Here is a 25,118-nt window from a genome sequence, read left to right as displayed (position 1 = left end):
CCCCAGGTCTCTCATTACATGTTAGGTACATAATGGGTTAACACCTATGTGGTAATTGGTGGGCATGTACTGTATAACCACGGGGGTTGACTATACACTTTTCTGCAATTAGCTTGCTGACATGGCTATGGCACCAGTTGTCTGTTTCTATGTGGCCCTTTTGTGGGATGCTTGTGTCAGCTGGAGGGTCAGATATGGTGGGCAGTTTGTAGTCCTCTGCATACATGTTCAGACACAGTCCTTCCATGTTGGCCTGTACCTATGGGACATATATACCAAACGAGGGAGGTTCCAGGACCAAGCCTTGTGGGATGCCACTTATATCTGGTTTGTAGTCTGAAATTACTGCAGCATGTCTGACCATGTCAGTTCTGTCCTTGGTCTGGTTTGCAACCCCTCTACTGACATTGGGGTTTATATTTCAGCTGGTGAGCATATCTATAATGAACACGTAGGGTATTGTATGAAAGCATTTGCAAGATCCAGCTACGCTGTGTGGACCACATTGCCCTCATCAGTGCCTGTAATGACTGTTTCAAATGAGGCAGACATGTTTAGGGGCAGGATCTGCATTTCAGAAAGCCACATTGGGTAGGGTCCAGTGTCAGTAGGTCCCGAATATCTTTATGTCTGCGGTACATGCTGATCCTTGCCATAGCTGTGCAGACCAAGCTAGTCAGGATTCTGGGGTGGGAGTTTGCAGTATCCATTCAGGCAACACCTTTGTTGAGAAGGACGACTGTTGTTGTTCACTGCTCTTTGTGTACATATCCTGTGGTAAGGCTGACAATGAGCAGTAGTGTGATTGGGCATTCCATTCTTATTGGAGTCCATGTTGGACTCAGCCCAGGACACCATCTCATACCATTGCTGCTGTGTGTTTTGCTTTGTAGATGCTGGCTGTTACCTCAGCATCTGCAATGTCAGGGGGCCAGCAGTCTGCTGGGATAGATATTTTGCATTCTGGGGAGGGGGGGGTTGCACTGCACCTGTCAGGTTGTATGTTGGCAATATGTGTGTGTGTTTGGTATGTTGTTTGTAATATTTGTGTGATTCAGAACATATCTGTGAATTACCAACACAGTTCCTACCATCAGTTGAGTACGCCTTGGGATTATCCTTAGTGTCCTGTACAATTTATATCTTCATAGGTTCATAGGTTCATACTAGGCTATCCACCCTAGGGCATTTGTAAGCCTAGCCAGAGTGTGTGTGTCTTTCACCGCCCCTTGCTATGTGAATATTATGGCCATTTATGATTTACTTTACTATGCCTCTGTCTGGACGTGACACAGTGAAGACCCCCAGTGTACATCTACGATCATCCATCCACTTGGCAATATTCCTGTTGAAGAGTGTCAGTGAGGGGCTCTGCCTAACATGGAGTGGGATTCTGTTCCAGGGTGTGGGGAGCCTCTGGGTTATGTATCTGTCCCTCCAGCACATCCTATTTTATTATGTGTTGAGGTTGACATCTCTCACTCTCACAGCTCCAATGGCTTTGAGTTTTCTGGGATGGAGCATGTCCATTACTCCTGTGTTGGACATGGCCTTGTACAACAGACATACAATGCCTCTGTGTAGGCAGTATGTGACTGCATTCAGCTGGGGTGTCTACAGCCAGGCAGCATATGGCATATATTTGAGACCCTTTATCCTCTTGGTGAGGTACCTTTCAGGTCTTTCTAACTGCTGCAGGTGTCAGGTAAGGTACATCCCAAATGAGGCATTGTACTAGATTATGGGTCTGATAAGAGAACAGTACAGGGGCACATGACCTCTGTTGTCATAGATGTGAATCCTTTCATGATACGGTGTCCAATATAGACAGTCTTCCTAGCCACATTGGCAATGTGAGTGTCACATAACAGGTTACTATCCACTTGTGTCCCTAGGTCCCTGATTACTCCTTCCATACATAATGGTTTACCACCTATGTGGTAATTTGTGAGTACCTTGTTTGGTATTTGGTGGGACATTCATACTGTCCAGTGTCTTCAGGACGTCTGGGTGGGGTTCCTGTGTGTGAGAGTGTGGTCTGTAGCATGCTACAGACTGTACAGCAGTTTTGCCTATGGTTAGGTGCACATGGGTGGTCTCTGATACTTCGTGCATTGTCAGTTACCTGAACGTATGGGTGTCTGTGCTGAATATGGATACTCCCCCTCCTTTTATGTTTTGGTCCAGGTTTTGGGGCCATAACGCATGATATGAGGTATAACCTGGTAGTGCTGGTGTGCTGTCAGTAGGCTTGCAGCAGGTTTCTGTCACTGCACAGACATTGATGTTCTCCATACTGGGGAGGGCCTCAGGAGCATGCATATTGCGGTTTACACGTCTGGCATTGGTCAGCATTACCCTTATGTTTTTTACCACTTATGTTTTCTAGGGTGGTGGGTTAGTCTTTTCAGCCTTGCCTACGTAAGGCTCTATGGAGGTGGCAAAAGCCTTATCCAATATCCAGACGCCCAGGGGTAACAGGTGCAAGCCATCCCTGGAACAGCAGCATAGCTTGTCATGCATGACATCCCAAGCAGACAGACATTAGATCCTCTTGGAATGACAGCAGTAATTGTGCCACCTGTTAAAGCTGATCATTCTGTGTTTGTACTGTGGCATCATTCTTGGTGAGGGTAGGATGCTGCAAACGGGCAGTGTCATATCAGCCTGGAGTACATACTCAGAGAGCTCATCTATGTCTCTTTTCATGTAGTCCAGGGAGGTACATCTCAGGTCATTCACACCAGCATGGACAATGACTGCATCATATTTCTACTTGCTTTGGGGTGACCTGCGTACTTGTGTTATGTGGCATATTGTAGCAGCCTACAGGCAGCTTACTGTACCCTTTCCCTTGTTCAGTCTGGTGAGCGGGACAGCAGTGTGTCTGCCTAAAGAGTCACCTATTACAACTGTATCAGGCATGTTGTTTCTCCTTCTGGCCTGTGACTGTTTGGCACACCAGCTTTGTGTGCTATGTGTTGCACGTGCTATGTTTGGAGGCTGTGGTTGCTTGGGGGTCTGCTTTGGAGGCCTCTGTTGGTGTGGTGTGTTTGTAATTAAGGCCTCCAGGAATGTTTTCCTGTGTTTATGTGTTTGGTTTGCAGTTGTGATAGGTCTATGTGGGACTGGGTTTGTGGTGTGTGTGGTTACCTTCTCCTCCTGACTAGTTTTGGCAGTACTGAGTTGAGGGAGCTCAGCCTCCGGTTTGGATAAATGGTTGCATCTCTCACATATATTTGTATTTCTTGGGGGGTGTTGAGGGTTGTCTGTGTACTTGGGGCAGGTGTAACATTGCCTCAGGATTCACAGATTCAACTTGTTGTAGCTGGCCTTAGTGGATTGTATGTGTGGATATATTTTATTGCCATACTACTGGTCAGTGATTACTTCCCTTTTTATGTTTGCTCTATCATGTAGTAGCTTCCTCATTCTCTTGCATGGTTTGGTAATGGCTGGAGTCCAGCATGCCAGATGCCTGCGTGTATGGCATTGTGTCTTGTTGTTATTTGTGATTGCATATTCCAAGCATTCCTGGCTGTGTTCATGGAATACCTGTATAACAGGTTCTGAGGTGTGGCCCATATTTTGCACCTGCACAGGGCCTTTAATGGATTACACATCATTTTGGAGGGGTGCAACTTATGCTTTACACATGTTTTACACTGTGGTTTTCTGTCCAGGGACTGTGGTCAGGATGTGTATATCCAGCGTGATTACTCTATGGTCTGGTCTTATCAGTGAGGGATACACTTCTCATCTTGCCATCCAGTACCCATGTTGCTGATTATCACATTCAGTATGCTTACCCCTCTTGTGGGAGTGGTACATTGTTCCTGGGCATTTTGGTTTATGGATTCTAGGAACCTTTCTCCTACAGTGTTGGAGCTAGTATAATGCTCCCAGTCTATGTCTGGGTATTTTCAGTCAACCAATATAATGTGGTTTGGGGGGCTTGATATATTCATGTATTCCAACATAGGCCAGGTGCAGTTCCTGGTGTTAGGACGGTAGTCTGTTGCAAGCTATAAACTGGGAAGCAGTTTTAGCCACTGTTACTTGACCATGGCTAGTCCATGCTGCCTCTTGTTGTGGTACCAACATGGGGGAGTGGTTATCCTTGACAATTATTGCTAGTCACCCTCCTTTTGTAGCTTGTTCCATGTTTTGAGGCTGTACAGCACAGTATGAGGTGTAACCTGGTATTGTTCGGGTGCTGTTGTGAGCCTTGACCCATTTTTCTGTTACAGGACAGATATCAACATTCTCCATACTGGGTGAGTTTACACTGTACGCATCTTGCTGTTTAGACTTCTGGCATTGGGTAGCATCACATCTAGGTTCTTATCCCTTGTGGTACCTATGGGGGTGGGTTTGTGTTTTGAGCCTTACCTATTCAGGGCACGCTGTGGGTAATGACAGCCTTTGCCAGTATCCATGAGGCCTGGACTGATAGGTGCACACCACCCCTAGCAGGTGGAGCATCATGTCATGCTCAGCATGTCATCCCAGGCTGGCACACATTGGATCCCCTTTGACTAACTGCAATACTTCAGCCAATTATTGTGATTGATCATCCCATCATCATATTGTGGCATCATGCTTGGTGAGGGTAGGATGTTAGTCAGGGTCCTCAAGTGTGCATATACTACATGGTGTTACATTACTTAACACATGGCATTCATGCCTCAGGTGGTGCTGCAGGGCTGCCTCTGTCAGATGCACATATTACACTCCCTGTACATGTCTGAGAGCAGGTTATGTAATTTTAGGCATCCATGTTATTATATGAGTGAGTCAGAGAGGGGTATCATTCCCAGGGTTCCTACTGAGCCAGTGTATGTGCTATGCGTTGCCTTTTTGCCAAGGCCAGAGCATACTGGGCATGCCTCCTTCTGCCTACTGGGGCAGGCTCAGGTTGTTCCTCCTCCGAGTCACGCTCTGCTTGTGATGGCCTTAGCAATGGTGGGGGGCTGTTTGGCCCAGCCCTATGCTGGTCCTGCTGCAGCTGTTTTCGCAAGATCATATTATATAGCATAGCACATACCATGACAATTTTGGTACATGTAGTTGGTGAGTACTGCAAGGCTCCACCAGATGTGTCCAGACACCGGAACCGTGACTTGAGCAGTCCAAACACACCCTCTATTACATTATGTGTTTGTGCGTGTGCCTCATTATGGCATTCCTGTTCAGGTGTGTGTGCGTTTCTGATGGGTGTCATCAGCCACGGCTCCAGTGCATAACCTGCATCCCCCACTAGGTGTCCGTGTGGGATGTCCCCATTGGCAAATGTCTGGTACAGCTGTGTCAGATGCCAGATATGGGAATCATGGTAGCTCCCAGGGCAGCCAGCACACACATTCATTATTATGCCCTGGGCATCACACATGACCTGGCAGTTGATGGAGGGGAAGCCCTTGCAGTTAATGTAGGCCCAGCCCCACTCACCGGCTGGTGCTTTGATGCATATGTGCGTGCAGTCTATTGCACCCACTACCTCAGGGTATTCTGCTATTTGCTGGAAGAGACACATATTGCTGGCCAATACCTCATGGGCATTGGGGAAATATACATGATCACTGACATGTGCTGACATGGCATCCAGGAACTGGTGCAGTACCCTGGAGGCTGATGCCTGTGATATCCCCATCATATCACCAGTTGGTCTCTGGAAGGTACCTGTTGCTAGTATTCTTAGGCCAACACATACCTTGGTTTCCACTGAGATGGGTTCCCCTCTGTTGGTTCTGTGTGTGAAGCATGGCCTGCACAGCTCGACAATTTGCTTCAGGAGGTCTCTGTCCACTCTATAGCGCTCTACTATCTCCAGCTCATGTAACCCGTGGTAGGTGACCCTGGCCCTGTACACTCTTCTCCATCTCCTCACTGTGGGTTGTCTGGCACCATCTGCATTGTCACCACCCTCAGCAAGTCACCTATGTCTCCTTATGACAGCTATGGCAGCCCCTAGCATTTCTGCTCTGAGTTCAGCTTTTTCAGTTTTCACTTCTAATAGCTTACTCCTGTCTTGCAGTGTCTCTTGTGAGAAACATCCTGCACTGCTGTTTGCAGAGTTATAAGTGCTTGGCTGTGCTACTATTCTGTCTGTGTAATTGCCAGCTTCTAATTGTTTTCACCTGCTAGCTCCAGCAGTATTCCCTGCTAGCTTCCTACTAATTTTGTTGCTTCCTTTTTCCTTTCTGTTTCCTCAGGGGGGAGCAATGCGCATACCAGCAGAAACACGCTCACAGTGGCTTACATGTGTGCACACATGCTTACACAGTTCAGGGTCTGCTTATTCGGGTTAAAATGCACGCACACCAGTGCAAACAGTCTTACAAGTCTGCCAACAGGCTCCCACATGCTCAGTCTGCCTTACACGCACGCACACTGCCCTACTCGCACTTCATGGCGCTCACACGTGCGCATGCACGCCCATCAAGAAACATTGGTGTAAGCAACAGTGTACACCTTCCATTTCTTGACTTTCCCATGCTTATCTTGTGGCACTCCACTTTCCATGATATGTGTCTGACATCTGTCATGTAACACTGACCTCCAATGAACTGCATTTCTTTCTGCCATTCCCCCCTGTGATGTCACCTATCTCCTACTCTGTTCCTCCCCCTTATGTATCTCTTACACTACTCAGAATGTGCTCATTTGCTATGTGACAGTGGAATTCAGTATCCTAACACTCATTTACATCAGATTGCCTACTAATGCTTAGTTACATCTCTTAGACTCGGCTTCCCCCCTTAGCAACCACTAAATGGTGGCCATGTTGTTTTTGGTCTGCTGGTCCCTGTATTGTAAATCCATGTATTGCATAAAACCCACATTTGTGGGTTTATAACCTTCATTTTTATGTGTTATACAGCGCAACCTGTTTGCGCGGGGCTGCGCTGCATTTAAACATCGTCGATCACCGAAAAAAAAAGATTTATTTGTCATATTTGCATCAGGGTACCTTGCCAGTGGCCACATATTTGGCCATTGGCATGCTGCCTGACACATATGCACCCTTTAGTTGGAGCTGACATGGCTCCATTGTGATTTTTGCAGAAACGTACTCAGTTGTCAACTGAGTACATTTCTGCAGCTAAAACGGCTCTTACACGGGCTGCTTTCTGCTTCGTGGATCGCTACTCTACCTTGTATGCCTTTCGGCTGCAAGTGAGGTATTTAGCATATCCACGCCCAGTCCGTGTAAGAGACGTTTTAGCTGGTCTCTTACACGGAGTTTCGGGCTGTTCCTGGATCGCGAGGCTTGCATGGAGTCTTACACGTCTCTTACACTCCATGCAAGCCTTCGTGAATCCTGCCCCTTATCTGAGTTAATTCACAGAAGAGCCTGTTTATTTCTTAAAGTGTCACTACTAACTACCACCCTGTCTTATTTGTATCACTCAGCATTTCTTCATGCCAGTACTCAGCCTTCATGAGCTCTGAAAAAATATATATGTGTACATATAAATAAATATATATATATATATATATATATATATATATATATATATATATATATATTTATATAGGGTCTATATTAAAAACACGAATGTTTACTTACCCGAACACCTAAACGCCAACACATATTCCGTGAACCGCAAATACACCGAGCGCCCTAAACAGAGAAATTCACAGAAGAGCCTGTTTATTTCTTAAAGTGTCACTACTAACTACCACCCTGTCTTATTTGTATCACTCAGCATTTCTTCATGCCAGTACTCAGCCTTCATGAGCTCTGAAAAAATATATATGTGTACATATAAATAAATAAATATATATATATATATATATATATATATATATATATATATATATATATATTTATATAGGGTCTATATTAAAAACACGAATGTTTACTTACCCGAACACCTAAACGCCAACACATATTCCGTGAACCACAAATACACCGAACGCCCTAAACAGAGAAATTCAAAAACTCAAAATGTCATACTTGTCCCATCCCACCACCCGCTACAAGCTACCTACACAAACAAACTAAATAAACCACATACATACACTAACCAAAACCTTACTTCTAACCCTAAACTAAACCCTACTTCTAACCCTACACTAAATCTTGCATATACCACCATGTATGCACTCAACTTAACCCGCACCCTAACCCTAAGGTCTGTAACTATCGCACACTTACCTAAAAAAGCTATACCCAAACAAACTAATACATCCTTACACATACACTTAATAAAACCCTACTTCTAATTCTACACTAAATGTAACATACATTACCATCTATGCACTTACCTTAACCCGCACCCTAACCCTAAGAGCCGTAATTATCGCACACTTACCTTACGGAGCTATACCGCAGAAGGGCCACCCATGACAATTCGACGTTTTGGATTTACCGCTTCAGGACGATCAATGTTTTCGCAGTTCGATGAAGACGTGTTAGCATTTAGGTATTCGGGTAAGTAAACATTTGTGTTTTTAATATAAACCCTATATATATATATATATATATATATATATATATATATATATATATATATATAGATGTGAATATATATAGTTGTGTACACATACACACACACACACACACACACACACATATATATATATATATGCATACATGTATATGTATATAGATGTGTACATATATATATATATATATATATAAATATCTACATACATGTGTATATGTATATAGATGTGAATATATATAGATGTGAATACATATAGAGGTGAATATATATAGATGTGTACACACACACACACACACATATATATATATATATATATATATATATATATATATATATATACGTACATGTATATGTATATAGATATGAATCTATATAGATGTGAATATATACAGTTGTATATATATATATATATATATATGTGAATATATATAGATGTGTATATATATATATATATATATATATATATATATATATATATATATACACACACACTCACACACACACACACACACACACACACGTATATGCATATAGATGTGAATATATATAGATGTGAATATATATATATATATATATATATATATATATATATATATATATGTATGTATATGTATGTATATATATATATATATATATATATATATATATATATATATATATATATATATATATTATACATTTTCAGAAAGACTGCTGCATGAGTTTGTCAGTGACTATAAAAACCTCTCAAACATTATACTTCTATACTCAGATCACACATAATTGTTTGCTATACCAGTTACAGAGACAGAGAAACAGAATGAGAAAGAAAGTAAAGGACAGCCAAGCATACCTCACAACTGTCCAGATTTTTACAGAATATTCAGATTTTTTGCCTCATATTGGAGGACTGAAGTCAGTAAATAATGATATATATTTGAGTTTCAGACTTTATAATTTTCAAAAAATGCATCAAATCCTATAATTCCAGTAACATATTACGTTGATAAGAGCAATATTTAAAATCTATCCCTATATTAGGTCCCCCTCCATTATTTTACACTTTGTTTAGATTTTTGTGCTATAAGGTTGAGAGGTATGCAGCCAACTGTTTTACAGCTTTGCAAGCAGCAACATACTTAATGCTGCCACACATATCTTTGTAGTACCTAGACCTTCACCTGTTGTAATATGCTGCAGGATAAAAAAAACTGTAAGAGCATGACATTTTTACGGCAGTGAGAGTTGTAAACCACTTTTACTGTCTCACAGACAGTGTTCAGATGTGAAAAGTATCGGATTCTGTAACAGTGTAAAAAGTTGTAATGTACTTCATACTATCACACACAAAAAAGTGTGGCAGCCTTAATTCATTAACACCTATGTGGTGTGGAATGTTACACCCCTAGCAGCCTACACACATCCTTGCATCCCAGGGCATTTTCTGAAAAAAAAAAACCTTAAAAAGCATAAAATAAATAAATGTAAGACAGTACAAATGGCAATGTTACCATATGAAATATTCTTTATAGTGGTAATAATCAGTGTATTAGTCTTTCTATAAATACTAAAATATATTATAATGCACACTAAGCCTCAATTATATGTTCTGCTAAGTTTTCATAAACAAATTGTTATATCATGGAAACTATACAACCTAGGCAAGTATTGTTAGAATACTTCTGTTAACCAGATGTAAACTTTCACATGACAGGAAAAAATTCTTCTCTGAGTGAAGGTTTATTGAGAAATTTACATAAGTATGAAAAATATGCTTGTTTGTTTAATAACACTGAATATCTCAAAGCATATGTTCAGCTTACAGTACAAATATCAATGATGGTTTTCTTCAACAATATCTAAGGTTTCACCTGATGCCATGCAACAGTTTGCAAGTCACTTGGCTTTTGAAGTATCGTGTACGTGTGGAAATAACAAAAAACTATCAGTAACTCCGTGGTATGATATAAAATTGACATTGAGTACTAATTTTCCTGTCTCCCACTATGGCATTTCACACCATACCTCTCAAGAGCATGTAGGTCTCTCAGTTATGTAAAATATGAACATAAATATGAAAATATGAATAGTAATTAGCAAACTGATTATTTTTTCTACTGCAAGAGATCCTACATTAACAGTCATAATGTCATATTGTTAATTATTCCTTGTCCTTCCTAATCCTGCCTAGTACTAGCTGGTAAGTTAAAGAAGTCAGACCCAAAACAGGTCTGGACATCATAAGGAGCTATAGGTGTTAACTGGACAAATACAAAAAAGGTGCTATGGGTGTGATGAATTAAATGTTGTTCAGCTTTTAAAGCTATCTGAGCTTGTTCAACTCTGTTCAGTGGTGGCCCCCATGAAATTACAATTTAGCAGCATTGAAAGATGCTGAGCAAAAGGTTGTAAGTACCATTCTCACATTATTATTGCATTATTGACAATTTCAGAACTAAATCGTAGTGCTCTACATACCCCCAGCATATGACTTCTAGGGCAGACTCTGTACTACCACCATTCCATCTGCTTTTTCTGAACATGTGTTATGTTCAGCACTATATATGCTTATGCCGCTAATAATGCATCAGATGTAAATACTGAGGGATAACACTTTCTTGCTGGAAGCCTATGCTCATACTTTGTATTATCCCCAGCACTCCCTACTGTTGTTGTATATTGTTCCTGTCCTTGTACAATTGCCATCGGGTTCCCTTTAACTTTTATTAATGGCACAGTAGTGTCACTATCAACTGTCAAAAGTGCATCTAATGGCAACAAATTACATAATCAGCAGGAAAGGTGCACTAGTTTTGTGGAAGCTTTGGTATCATGATTCACCTCTTCAGTTCCCTAAGCCACATGCATACCATGCGTCTTCCTCTCAGTATTACTTGAGGTCATCAGCAATTGCAGCAGCATTTCAAAGTGTATGTAGGTATAGCCACCATTTCTTCTTACCCACCTTCACAATGTAGATAGGGCACAGTACTATAAAGGTAACAATAGATCAGGGCCATCTGTTATAAAACTGTGTACAGTATTGGATTTGAATTGTCCCTAGTTTATTTTCTGGTCTTGGTAGTGTACCACAACAGAGTATTAAATGAAAAAAATAACAGAAACTATGGCCAGGAAAAAAATAAAATAAATACATGAAACAATACATATTTAGGACAGCAGTAAACTGCTGAAGGATCTAGACCAATGAGTCACATGTAGAAAGTATATAAAATATATAAAATGCAATCTTTATTCTACATCTGGGCACTTCTGTGAATATTCACATGACTTCATCAAAACTGAAATAGTTGAAACTGCTCTATCATTTTTTTTTCTTTTGCCACCTGACTTCCTCAGCACCTGGAGAACCTCAAAACCTGTGAATTCTGACTTAGTAGATGAGATGATGAACGCTTTAGGTGGGCCTAGTCTCATAATAATCTAAAAAAATATATATTGTTTTTCTAGTATGTTCCTTAAAGCATGATAAATCACAGAATTATAAGGGATTAGAGGGCTGATTCTGTAGCTGATCATAAAATATTAATCTTTCTTTTCAAAATATGTTTTTAAATAGAATTTAAAACATAGTACTTGACTACTTATCATGATCACATGTCAGACCACAATGTTTTATATTACACATTTTGACATTACCTTCATTAAAACAAGTACAAAACCACTCAGTAATGCTTATGCACAGGTTAAAACTTACACTCTACAATGATGCTTACATGTAGTTAGAACTTACAGTTATGTTATGTAATCCTGCATTTACTTCATTATAACTAAATATGTTTCCTGTTCTAGTTGGATGGTTCAGATGTCAGCAGCATGATGGATAATTCCAACTGACTAAGGGTATATTTAGCTGTGTAATAACCAGATGCTAACATTTGTCTGTCAAGGGTAATATTTTCTTAACAATTACCTACCAGGAATATGGGCTGCTTGCTTCCAGTTAATATTTTCCTTTATGATTTCTTGACTTCTCCATGTAAATGAAGCTGACAAGCCTCAACTTTTTTAAGTGCTTTTGAAATTCTTAGAACCAATAATTAATACAAAATATCATAATCCACTTTAAAAAAATGCTTCATCCTCTCTTTAAAAAGACAGTCTAATTCAACATTCAATAGTAAATCTGAAAACATTTTATGCTATCATTTGAAGCATTAGGAATAAAGTAACTTTTAAGCTATGATAAAAAAATAATCCCTTGTTAGCATTCTGTTGTAAGTGACATGCATCCTTTCCAAAAGAATCACCCATTCTGAGTGTTAATCAAAATGGTTACCCTTTTGGGATGTTGAACCTACTTAGGATGTTGAATAGTGGTGCTTATCTGGACATACCTGCATTTTAAACTGAACTATTAACAAACATTTCTTCAGCACTTCATACTATTTATGCTTGGCTCCATGGCAGAGAGGTGTGAAGCCCTGGCTACAATTCAGTTGACCAATGTATGATCAGTGTCGCTAGCACTGAAGAAGCCAGAAAGGGAGAAATAATGAAAGAGCTTGCCCTGCACACCTCTTTCTAGAAGGAGGGGGGATTTTTCATGGTTAGCACATGAAGATGGTTCACTTTTTCCACTGGGGACTGAGGAAACCATCTCCCATGCTTTGAGGTTGGTATACAGAGTTGTTTGCTGGGGACATCCCTTGTGGAAGTAAAGGAACACCTAGCATGGACAACCCATTGCTCATCCCAGCTTCCCCTGGGTATCCAAGCTTACACAGTTAAGTAGATTTAAAAAAACACTCAGCCTGTCTCTGATGGCCGCCTAAATGATTGCCTCTCCTAGATAATTCTCAACCTCGATGTTGAGGGAATGAATGCATCAGTTGGCTGAAAGCAGGGGCATAAATCCCAAAAAGCAAAAAAAAACACTTCAGACAGTTTATTATTTCATTGAAATGCTTAGAGCATGTGGGTACACTCTATAAACATAAAAAAGATAAACTTGTTAAGTGCTTCTCTAATGTGAGACCTACTCTTAACAGTGCTTAAGGGCGCTTAGGAAAATTTATTAAGGACCTAAGCACTTTTAAGATTGAAACTCATACAATGGACTAACACAGAAGACCAGCAAATAAGAGCATAAGGCAAAATAGCCCTTAAAATCTGTTAGATTATCTTTTTGCTACACTTAGACATAGAAAGTACGACAGAACAAAGTATAACAGCTTTTAAAGCCATTATTTCCACAGAGAGACTGTTTGACTGCATTAAAGTGTTCACTGGACTTCAAGCTTATACAATTTTTTCTGTAACTAGTATTACATGGGTCAGATAAAGCTCCATGCACTACGAAGAATTATGATCAGTTCTTAGATGATAACCCTGCATTGTGTGTTCTTGAGTTGGATGCCAAGAGTCACATCTCAGGCTTCAGTCTCAGGGTGACCACTGTATGTAAGTATGTGTTTTCATTTGTTAACCAGCACAGGACATTAGTCTGAATGGGTTATTCTCATGTGCAGCCCTAAAAAATATATTTAGATAATGGGGACTGAATCTGGATTTTCATACATGCAAATTGTGTATACTAACACAAAACTAAATGCCTCTGTATCTGTGGAATAACCATTACTTTTAGATTGTCAAGGTTCATATTTTTAGAAATGTTATGCAGCATAACAATGGGGTCTTGCTACATTAGGCTTTGACTGTGCTGATGTTTATTTTGCCAGCTACTCATTTGTGCTTTGCAGACGAAGACTATAAATTCCAAAAAGATCATTGCTCATGCCTCTAAATGGGCTTAAAGCTTGTCAGTAAAGCAACAAAAGCCAGGTTCAGTTCCCAACAAATGCAACCTATTACACTGCTGTACATCGACACTAGTCAGTAAAGAAACCAAAAAGCATGTATTTTTTTAGTATTTTTCAAATGTTCAGCAAATCTTCTGGAGGGAAGTGCCTTAGCCTCATACCAGTGAAAGCAGCTCCTCTGAGACTCCCTTATGTCCTCTGAAAATTTAATTTTAATTGTGCCAAAAGCACTGTGCTGTTACTCTGATGCTTACTGTGATGGATTTGAAGTCTTCTTAAGACACTCAGTCTTGCTGGCTGGATTCTGCTGAAATCAAAGTCTGGTTATAGTTGCATTCACAGTCTATTGCATACAGAAACTTGCAGAATATACACTGATGAGAGAATATACTTTGCAGCACCTGTCTTTAAGAGCAGTAACCAATAACTTTTTATAATAAACCACACATTCTTCTGTTACAGCTTCAGAAAATGTTCTACTTTACTTCTCATATAGTACAGATGATGTGAGAGATATAACATTTACCTCAGGACAAAATGCCCCTAACATAACTGGATTTAATACAGACTTTATATATTTTTTTAGTTAAACACACACCCTCTTGGTTTTGGAAAGATACTGCCTTGATGACGCAAATGCTGACACATCTGTTCTTGTGCAAATGCTGATAAGTAAACTGTCTTCAAGGAAACACCTTGTGGATTAGAAAAGCATATTTTTAAACTTTCTTAGAAAAACATGTCCTGTTGTCAGTTCTTTAAAGAAAGCAAATTACATTCTTGTCATGTCTGTAAGAAGTCAGCTTTCTTGATATGTGTGTAATACACTCATAAGTAAGTTACTTATTTTTTAAGCCACAGTCATTTAGTATGGATGCTAATCACATATTACTAAACTCTGTTTCTGCATTTAAGCAAGCTTTATCTTATTCCTTATTTATGTTGCATATTTGTAGCAAAGTTACATTCAACCTTAATATCTTGTTGAGCATAATCTTACAATTCCCTCTTTTTATGTTTTATAGAAAACACATTAAGAAGCGCAAGTCAAAATGCAATTTTACATAGTTAATGCAGTGATATCAAGTATTACTACTAAAACTGGATATATTTGACAACTTTTTCTTTTGCAAACCATTTTGTGAAAATATTTCATCAGTTATGAGTTATTTTTAACTTGATTAATTTATTCTTTTTCAATCACAGAATTTAATTTATGACTTAGTACTCTTTTATTAACTCTTTGCACCTGTTGAATTAAATCTTTACTTTTATTGATTATTTTATATCAAAAGATTAGAGATAGACTAATATCTATAAGAGGCAAAAACTATGTGCTACTCCAAGGATTTATACACTGCTGAAAATATATAGTTTCAATGTAATTTTAACCATAACATTGTGGTCATGTCTCTGAACTGTCCATTAACGTCTTGGTAAAGTACTGAACTGGCCTTAAATAATAAATATTTGAATGCAATTATTTTAGTATATTTAATACTTGAGGATTTAAAAAAACATGATGTATATACTAAAGAATGTTATGTACATATTATTCCATTAGATGTATGAATAAAATATTTAATTTTCCTTTAACTGGGGTAACCAATAAGATTCCAACTTAAAATCAGTGATAATATTACAACTTGACAAATTACTTTTGAACTTATTACAATGTATCCTGTATGGTATGTATTTACACAGACTGTTTGCTATTCATGCATTTCAATCTAGCAGCTATCCTGGACCCAATTTTTTTAAACATGGTTTTTTACACATATTTATTACTAGACATTAATTTAATTTGTACTGAATTATTTTGTATTTATACATATAAAGACTGTAAAGTATACTTAGTCCAGTCTTAGCAAATTTAGTAACATTAACATCAAGCAAAATCTTGGAAAATTCTTATGTCTCTTTAGAAGTATCTAGTGTAATTGCCACCAGAGGCAGCTATGCTTTTTGCATACCAACATTGTCTTGCCAAAAACATATTTAAAATAGTGACCATTCTTGCCCAATTTTTACATATCTTTACTCTCTCTTGTATAGCTTTAATAAAGCAATTTTAAGCCATCTCTTGTATAGCTTTACAGTTTAACAGGTTGTAAATACAATTTAATACTAAACAATACAATAATAACTAGAATGATAGCTATTAGCAACTTGCAAAATATCTTATCCTGTCAGGTTTAATGTGTTTACCAATATTTCTAATGCACTAATAGATATTTCTTCCTGTAGCTTTGTTTCATACCCTTTTGCAATACTGCTCACAGTCAGTGTAAAACTGAGAAAGTACCCCTCCCCCTGTAGTACTGCAGTATTGTTTATTTGCTTTATAATGTATGTCAGCCCAACACTTTGGTTATACATTTGCTTTATTGGGTTATTAAACTATAGACCTTTGTCTGATTTAATAATTTTTTGGCTGTTTTCTTTTCTGTTGCCTTTGCTGTCTACGTCTACTAGTAGTTATTTGTACCTTCCTGTATAATTGATTTAAACTGTATGTATACTATAACCCATCTACTGGCTATACTTGGTGTAACTGAGTTTTTTATTTTTATCAGTGACATATATGCACAATTGTGATGTTTTATTATAATTACCAAATAGTGTTGCATGTGAACATTTTAACAATTATGTTTTAATAATAAGTTTTTAGAAAAACTCAAGCCACTTGTCTGGCAGTCTTGTTTCTTATCTTATCTTTCCAACATTTCCTGTAACTATTCATCCAGTCTAGGAAGGTCTGAGCTCACATTTCAGTTAACCCTTTTAGCATTGTTCCTTTAATTATCTGTTAGTAAAATGCAGTTATAAAACACTTAGTATTATATTTGTGATTTGTATAACTATGCAAACTAAACATTATTTTACAATTAGCTTGCATATTTTTTAACTTTTGATTTCAGTATATTTTCTTTATTTATTTAACTGTTCTGACATTCATTTTACTAATACCATCCGTGATTTTATTTCTTTTTAAAATTCAGCACTTTAACTGTTTGGTGTGGTGTTACTATACAATTATAAAAAAATGTAAAAAAATAAATAGATATTAGCTTAATAAACACGTTTATATTTACATTATTTATATTTGTTGTTGTCTGCCTGTTATTCTTGTGCATTGTATAAAAAGAAAATACATGCATGTCAGTCTTGTCACTTTAAATCTTTATACAAGCATGTCAGTGTTGTGACTTTAAATTTTTACTCTTATTAACTATTTTTATTTAATTTTTATACACTAGAACTGTTTTGTTTACCTTTTGACTATGCAATGAGAATGGCAGTCATATGCTCTACTTTACTGTAGTACTGATAAATATCTTGCTTTAATTGAATGGAAGTTTTAAACATTTGAAAATGATTTGTATTTTACCATCCTACCATGTATGCTTAAACATTTTCAAAGCACAAACATATTATAAAATATATCTCTTTTGTAAAGATCAGCTGTAGTTTCCTGCTCTTTCCCAATGGATGTAGGAAGTCAGTCTCTGTCAGTTCAGCTAATCTATTTTCTTCATCTTGTAACTGCTGTTGAAGAGTTTCCTCATGGTCTGCCTGATATGTCTCTGGAACCTGTTCTGCTGAATCTGAAACTCCTATGCACTTTGAAAAAATGTTTGTATAACTTGTCTAAGCTTCCTGAACTCATTGTGTCTGTCTCTTAGAAGTTTATTACATTCTTTTGTAACAAAATATACTAGCGGTCCTGTCAGTAACTGATTTGACTCCTGTTGTAACTCTGAGATAAACCTTTTACATGTAGTGACAGGACATAACGGTTTAACATCTGAATCGCACAATAAACATTTGTCATACCCCACATGGTTTTCTTTGCAATACCAGTCAAATATTGTAATACATTTGCATAATGCCTTACTATCAACCTGCCCTAATAAGGTTTTACATTTACTAATGTGCTGTGTATACCAACATTGCAATTTACTAAAGCTTGGTTTACATTTGCTTGAATTATGTCTGAAAATATCCATACTGTCTAATAACATCCAAACTGTCTAATATCCAAACTGTCTAATAATATGCAAACTAATAGCATCCATACTAAAAATGTGATGCAGAAAAAAGTCTTACCAGTTAGCAAGAAAACAGGTGATCAGGCTGTTGTTGCTGATGGTTGAAAATTTTTCAAAGTCACTTGAGAAGCTGGGGAAGCACAACAGGCAGCGGACTGCTGTGAAAGTAGATATCCACCTTTTCTTGGAGAATTTATGGCACTGCGACTTGAACTTCAGTCTCACTCCGGATGTAGACGTCTAAAAAAACTTTACTACTGCAAGCTGCATAAACTGGAATACTTCTGTTTAGGATTTACACATACGTACAAATGTTAGTTACTGCAATTTGACTAAAGTAACCCTCTGCAGGGCTTACCATCACTACCTCTGTGTTCAAATGCAGATTTTAGGTTCAAATGCAGGCTAGCTTGCCACTGAAAAATTGTATTTACACCTCTGCTTGACTGTGGCCCTGCCTGAAATCCATGAGAAGCATCAACATTGCTTTTGGGTTATGTCATGTCATGCTAGATATTAGTGTCCATACATGGACAGCAATGTCTACTGCAGGCTCTTGTGCCATTCTGATGAACAGGAAACCAGAGAGATACTTCATCACACTCTTCAAGTCCTTTCTAGTTCTGCCACCAAAAACAAAAATACTGCAGGAGGCCAGCAACAACAGCTTTCCTATGGTGCCATAATATTAGTCACATCTGGATACTACCAGCATTCCAGGTGATCATTGTCATGACCATTTCCATATCAGTACAACTCAATGCCAGGACACTAGGAGACTGGGACTGGTACAACTAAAGACAATAATTTGTTCAACTCTTCACTCTCCATTGAGCTACTGTTGCCCCCTAGCCCTAATTTCTTTAGAAATCCTAGGGTGGTGTACCTTTACCCTTTCTGGTGAGGTATACTTACACTCTGCATTGTGTCATAGAGGCTATATGTACTTTTAATTCTTGTGGAAGTCATGCCTGCACAATTGCCAGAATGCCAGGCCAATGAGATGGAAATTAACTATATTCTGTTGACATTCATTTGATAACTACAATCCCCACTTTCATAGTGGCTGAATCCAAATAATAATTCATTTATTTATGTATTTGCTTATTTAATTAATTAATTAATTACATTTATTTATTTATTATTCTTTTTTGTCACGGTTAGTCCCACTAGGTGAGAAGCCGCCACTCAGAGAACAGTAAAGGTGAAATTCAGATTGACTGAGTGAAATCTGGCAAGGAAACAAGTAAATTCCTCTCTTCTTTTCAATGTTAGAGCTGGCCAGACATCCACCACAGTTGTTAAGAGGACAGCAAGCAGGGCAGCAAGCTGTGATATGAACTGGATATGGTGACTGATTCTGTTTCTAGAGCTGTGGAGTAGAACCAGGGTAAATGAATTACAGAAACCAAAGAAGATAGTTTAGATGACCACGTATGAATGAGGTTACTAGCAGAAGTGAATCAGCAGATAATGGAGGGCTGTCTTGGGGCAACACTGTAGAAAGATGCCTGCAAAGTAAGCAGTTAGATTTTAAGCGATGGCACTGAATTAGATAGTGATGTGAGTACCAATGACACTGACCTAGATGGTGATATGAGTACCAGTGGCACTGAATTAGATGGTGATATGAGTACCAATGGTACTGACTTAGATGGTGATGTGAGTACCAATGGCACTGAATTAGATGGTGATGTGAGTACCAATGGTACTGAATTAGATGGTGATGTGAGTATCAAATGGTACTGAATTAGATGGGAGTCCCAATGGAACTGACTTAGATGGTGATGTGAGTACCAATGGTACTGAATTGGATGGTGATGTGAGTACTGAATGGTACTGAATTAGATGGTGATGTGAGTCCCAATGGAACTGACTTAGATGGTGATGTGAGTATCAATGGCAGTGACTTAGATGGTGATGTGAGCACCAATGGCAGTGAATTAGATGGTGATATGAGTACCAATGGTACTGAATTAGATGGTGATGTGAGTACCAAATGGCACTGAATCAGGTGGTGATGTGAGTACCAAATGGCACTGAATTAGATGGTGATGTGAGTACCAATGGCAATGACTTAGATGGTGATGTGAGTACCAATGGCACTGAATTAGATGGTGATGTGAGTACCAATGGCACTGAATTAGATGGTGATGTGAGTATCAAATGGTACTGAATTAGATGGTGATGTGAGTATCAAATGGTACTGAATTAGATGGGAGTCCCAATGGAACTGACTTAGATGGTGATGTGAGTACCAATGGTACTGAATTGGATGGTGATGTGAGTACTGAATGATACTGAATTAGATGGTGATGTGAGTCCCAATGGAACCGACTTAGATGGTGATGTGAGTATCAATGGCAGTGACTTAGATGGTGATGTGAGCACCAATGGCAGTGAATTAGATGGTGATGTGAGTACCAATGGTACTGAATTAGATGGTGATGTGAGTACCAAATGGCACTGAATCAGGTGGTGATGTGAGTACCAATGGCACTGAATTAGATGGTGATATGAGTACCAATGGCACTGACTTAGATGGTGATGTGAGTACCAATGGCATTGAATTAGATGGTGATGTGAGTACCAATGGCACTGACTTAGATGGTGATGTGAGTACCAATGGCACTGAATTAGATGGTGATGTGAGTACCAAATGGCACTAACACAGATGGTGATATGAAGAAAGTTATTCAATATTCTGTGGCTGTACAGGAGCCCAAGTGTGTTCTGGCAGTGCAAAGAGACAGAGGAGCAGCTGAGATGCATCCAAGAAATGGATTATATAATTATCCAAATATAGTTTTGAAAAAAGAAACTGAGACAGGGTAATCCTATGGGATAGGCTTGTAAAGGCTCCAAGGCCATTAGCCTAGTACATACCTATGAACCTATGACAGTTGTGCAAAATTATACAGCCTGATGTAATATGTATTCTGGACATTATGTTTTTATATTGAGAAAAAGCAGATCTTTTTAGAAATTTATGGGATAAAGAGATAGTATGGAATTGCTATACTAGTAAAACACTAAGATGAAAAAGTAACGGTTGTGACCAGAGCTGTAACTTCAGCAAGATTAATGGTGATATCACAGCTTCTTAAATGAATTCATTACTTTTTTTTCCAGTTTTGGGCTGACATCTGCACCAACCAGAGTGCCAAGTAACCTAGTCTGGATGTGACAGAGTAAAAGACAGAATGGGAATTACAATGAAGCCTGTGACTGTAATAGTAGTATATGCATATATTACAGGTAGATGGGAATTAAAATGAAGCCTGTGGCTTTAACAGCAGCATGTGCATATATTATAGTCAGGGGGAAGGAAGCTGTTTGAAGAGATGAAGTAAACTATGTCATGGTGAATTTGAGTGTAATAGTTATGACGGACTTTAATTGTAACTTACGAAAAAATGAAGGTAGTATAGTGCAATGTATAGATGTTTGTGGTGGAGGAATGAGATACAGGAGATTAAATGTAGGGAAGGAAAAGGTCTATGAATAAGCACAAGGAAATCTGAAGACAGAAGCTGAGTATCTTTTGAGACTGTAAGTGTTGGAAATATTATGGTGATCCCTGAAATCAATAACGTGGTTATGCCTAATTAGTTGTGAAACTAATAACTAACTTATGATGAAAGCCTTAATAGGGAATTCATAACAAAGCTGTTGTTTCAGATTGCAGATGGGTTGCTGTGAAGTACATTGACTCCATAAGGTTAGGGGTCACCACAGCAGAACTCCAGTCCGCTCATGATTGGCAGTGGATTTTTACGGTGCCGAGTTGCCAGCCCGACCACCAACCTTCTATAAAGGCACGCCCATTCACACTCACACCTACCTGCATGTCTTTAATGTCACTCAACCGCGAGGAGGACATGCAGACTCCACACAGAAGGTGCTCCAGCTGAGAATCAAATGGGAAAACCTCTTGCTGTGAGGCGACAACGCTAACCGCTGCACTACCGTGGCTAAGATGAAGGTCTGTAATGAGCACCATAAACACAGTCATTGTGTTCAGTATGAAATGTAACAAAAAGAATATAAGGACTGTTCACAAGAAAGTGCACATAAAATACAAAGCACCCTTAAAACATGGAAGACAGTTCATGAGACAATGGGGGAAGCAGCAAAAGTTGCTATATGGCTTACGCTAAAACAGCATCTGTGTGACAATATGAAATCTGATGCAGACCATAAAACACATAACACTTCTACTTATCACTTCACTGTGTATTTACATTATCTACAATATTTGCTTGATCAAAACTCATATAGTTTTACTTTACTTCATTTGTATTATGTTTTGCATATAATCATTTTGTTACTGTCATTTCTTTGTACTCCATGTATTATTTGTTCTGTACATTTATAAGGAAATTCCAAAAATATGATGCAAAAATCTGGACAGTTGAGAGGTATGCTTACCCCTTTCTATAAAGTATGAGACCCCATGTACAGTAGAATCAGCAGACAGAAACAGGGTTATGCAAATACAGTAAATAATAAAGACAACACAGGAGATGCTACCATTACGGAAATTTTAAAGTAACAGGGAATTTATTCCAGCACACTATACAATACGCCCTGTCATAAATAAAGGACATGTTTGCATCTCTGATGGGGACACTGCTTTAATAAGATTGATTTATTTCAAGCATAACTCTATAGAAATTGAAGAATATTAACAAAACAAATATATTTGATGCTTAATGTACAAAGTGGCCTTTGCCAATATATCTTCTTATTGGAAAGGCACCTGCATGTGCAACATAGCTGAAGATAATGGGTCATGTGCTTCAGAGGATCCCTGCACAAAACAACTTTTCTGACATCCTCATGCTAAGAAGAAATGATGATGACCACTTGAGCAATTTACAGATGCTACTAAAGAGTCTGAAGGAGAACGGGCATCAAGTAAAGAAAGATAAATGAAAAATTATCAAGGAAGAAATCTGTTGTTGTAAATATATCATTCATGAAGCTGGAGGGAGTAATTCACGTTAGGAGGTGGTAGCCATAATGAAGGTACTTCAGTGTCATAATGTAATGTAAATGAAGTCATACCTAGGAACAGTAAATTACTGCCATAAATTCCTGCCTAACCTCTCATTATAGCTTCATCTCTACATTATCACAGGAAACAGCCAAGTGAATGATCACATCAGACAAACTGTTGATGCATTTTTTTATTTCCTGACATATGATGCTTCATCCTATGGAAGTGCTATAATTCTACTATGTAAGCACAAATATTAAGATACTAAGAAAAAAAATCCACTATATTTGAAGTTACTAACAAAAACTGTAAAAAGCAGCAATTTGACTGAGTGGCCCTTAGCCTGGTCTGCAGCATAAAATAAATGTAAGCAATTCTGATGTGAAAGAAAGTTTTACATTAATCAAAGATCTTTTCATACCGTGATCTCCATTTTCACCCTAGAAAGATGGTGCCAGAAATAAGTACCATAAAGGGTGCAATGCTGAGTACTTTTTTCGCAATCAAAAATTTATAACAGAGTTCAAAGGAAGGAAACAGTGTGACAGTGTTATCATGGCTGCCGCATGAAAGATTTCAGAGCTGAACATTACAGATCCAGTGAACATGTTCTGTGAGTCTGTGTGAAACAACCGAAACAGCTTATGATTCAGAAAGAAACCAAAAAGGGTACAAAGTTATCCCAAATGTATGATGCTGACATAAAAGGATAGCAAAAAGATGGTTATTTGTATTCTAAACATAAATTGTCAGAAAAGAATAGCTCTTCAGATGTGAGGACTCCTTACTCAGTGGGCCCACAGGAATAATCCTTTCAACTGTGTATCTGAAAGTGTTAGAAACCGTGTTTAGAAATGGCAAGGATGGCATGCAGTGGCCTAGTATCAACACAGATATTGAAGACATAGCAAAAACTTATGTCCAGTGTCAAATGGATCAAAATGCACCAGCACAGCCAAACTTGCACCCCCTGCCCATCATCTCCAAGACAGCATGTCCACATTCTTGCTTCAGGGCAATTTATGGTGTTGCTCATCACACAAATGTATAATCGGAAAAGCCTGAAATTCTCTGCCATAAGCTTAAGCTATGCCAAGAGCAAATGCTGCCTTTATCAAGTCTCCCATGAGAGGAAATGGGAAAATGTAATAAATTTGCTCTTTAACTTTGATAAAAAGCATAAAACATGGCAGCCATACTGGGGAGTGGAATTAAATGAATAACCAAGCAAACGGAGAAACTCAAGCAGATATAGTAATAAAATGAGCTAAAGACCATGGAAAATCAATGAATGCATCACCTCTGTCAAGTTAAAAATATAGATAACCAGTCAAAATTAGCAAACTGAAAGTGATGTTACTCAGAGGGTATAATGGGAATATGATCTAATTTTCAGAGCACTGATTCACCTTATCTGTAACCACTTTTTTCAGTGGCCTTATTCAAGGGGGTTAGTGGGCTGTTCTTTCCACATTTCTAGATGAAGCTATCCGGAACTGATTTTTCAAATGGCAAAACTGTTGCAAAGGCAAAATCATGACAAAACTGAAGAAAGATGTGTGAGGGCTAAATACAGCATAATAAGAAGATTGTTGATTTACCAATAATAAGAATAATAATCCTATTCATTAACTGGGTAAGTCCACTGCACACACAGTCCCTTTTCAGGGGTGACACAGGAACAATGCCTGGTTAAGTAACTTGCCCAGGATCACACAGGAAGCAAATGAGGGCTGAGAGAATCAAATCTGTACTCCAAGAGCTACTGCTCACACCATAACTTCTGCACCAACTGACAAATGAGACATATGAGTGCTGAATACCAGCTTTATTGAAAGATGATCAA

At 38.4% G+C, this 25,118-nt stretch overlaps 1 protein-coding gene across 2 annotated transcripts in view; it reads right to left on the bottom strand.

The window, feature by feature from the left end:
• The window catches only part of LOC122793646, a 1,742,332-nt gene that overhangs the window by 1,557,310 nt on the left and 159,904 nt on the right, over window positions 1–25,118 (bottom strand). The window lies entirely within an intron of this gene.

This window comes from Protopterus annectens, chromosome 2.part0 (genome assembly GCF_019279795.1).
Source record: "Protopterus annectens isolate FY-2018-M chromosome 2.part0, PAN1.0, whole genome shotgun sequence".
Lineage (NCBI taxonomy): Eukaryota > Metazoa > Chordata > Ceratodontiformes > Protopteridae > Protopterus > Protopterus annectens.
The sequence above is the reverse complement of the archived record's forward strand: the minus strand, read 5'-3'. Positions and strand labels throughout refer to the sequence as shown.